This window comes from Herpailurus yagouaroundi, unplaced genomic scaffold (genome assembly GCF_014898765.1).
Source record: "Herpailurus yagouaroundi ecotype Mexico unplaced genomic scaffold, PumYag 180, whole genome shotgun sequence".
In the NCBI taxonomy this organism is placed as follows: Eukaryota; Metazoa; Chordata; class Mammalia; order Carnivora; family Felidae; genus Herpailurus; species Herpailurus yagouaroundi.
The window spans coordinates 24,969,672-24,970,929 of NW_024412411.1; the positions used below are offsets into that span (position 1 = coordinate 24,969,672).

At 30.4% G+C, this 1,258-nt stretch overlaps 1 non-coding gene across 1 annotated transcript; it reads right to left on the reverse strand.

The window, feature by feature from the left end:
- Nucleotides 1-247: 247 nt before the first annotated feature.
- LOC121039544 (U6 spliceosomal RNA) lies at nucleotides 248-354 on the reverse strand. The gene has a single exon (XR_005794828.1). It is a non-coding gene; the product is annotated as a U6 spliceosomal RNA (small nuclear RNA).
- Between the last annotated feature and the right edge of the window lie 904 nt (nucleotides 355-1,258).

A 1,258-nucleotide genomic window follows, 5' to 3' on the forward strand; every position in this document is an offset into this window, starting at 1 on the left:
CCCCTTTCTATCTCTCTTGTTTTTCTGGAATTCCTGTGACACAAATATTGTTCTGTTTGATTGCATCATTTAGTTCTCTAAATCTTCCCTCGTGATCCTGGATTGTTTTTATCTCTCTTTTCCTCAGCTTCCTGTTTTTCCACAATTTTATCTTTTAATTCTCTTCTTCTCTCCTCTGCCTCTTCAATCCGTGCTGTGGCCACCTCCATTTTATTTTGCACCTCATTTATAGGACTTTTTAATTCATAAAAATATGGAATGCTTCATGAATTTGAGTGTCATCCTTGCACAGGGGCCATGCTACTCTTCTCTGTATTGTACCTATTTTAGTATATGTGTTGCCGAAGAGAGCACTTGCGTATTTTCTTTTGTGGAGTATCATTTGAAATATTTTGTGCACTATTAAAAGTCACTTATTATCTTGTTATTTTATTGTAATATTCTTTATATATTCTAGGTACAAATCCTTTGCCAGATTGTAATTATTTGTACCCAGTCCAAGGCTCGCCTTTTCCTTTGCTTAATGGTGACTTTAGAAGAGCAGGTAAATTTTATATTTGATTAATATAGATTACAACTTTCTCCTGTTATGTGCTTTTCATGTCCTGTTTAAGAAATCCTTTTCATACCCGAGGTTTATACTTTTTTTACTTTACTTTTTTCTAAGAGTTTTATATCTTTAGCTTTTATATTTAGGTCCTAATTCATTTTTTATAAATTTTTGTGTGTGATATCTGGAGGGATTGAAACATTTTATTCTAATCACATATCCAACATTATTTGTTTATAAAGGAAAATAGCATTATTTTTTGAATGTTGTATCCAGAACGATTTATTAAAAACTTGTCCATTCCATTTAATTACTTTTATATTTCTGTTGAAGTTTAATTGACATGTGGATCTCCTTCTGGATTCTCTGTTTTCTTTCTTCAATCTATATGTCTATTCTTACACCAATACCACATATGTTATTAGTATATTTTTATAATAAGTATTGAAAAAAACAGTGTAAATCCTCTAACTTCTTCCTTCTCTATCAAAATTATTTTGCCTGCCCTTTGTTTTTTGCATGTCCATATACATTTTACTATCAGTTTGTCAATTTTTACAATTGGTTTTATTTGGAATTTATATAAACCTATCATCTAATTTGGAGAGAATTATCTAAATAATAGCAAGTCTTCCTATTCTTGAACATAGTACATTTCCCTTATTTTGGACTGTGTTTCCCTCAACAACATTTTGTCATTTTTTGTGT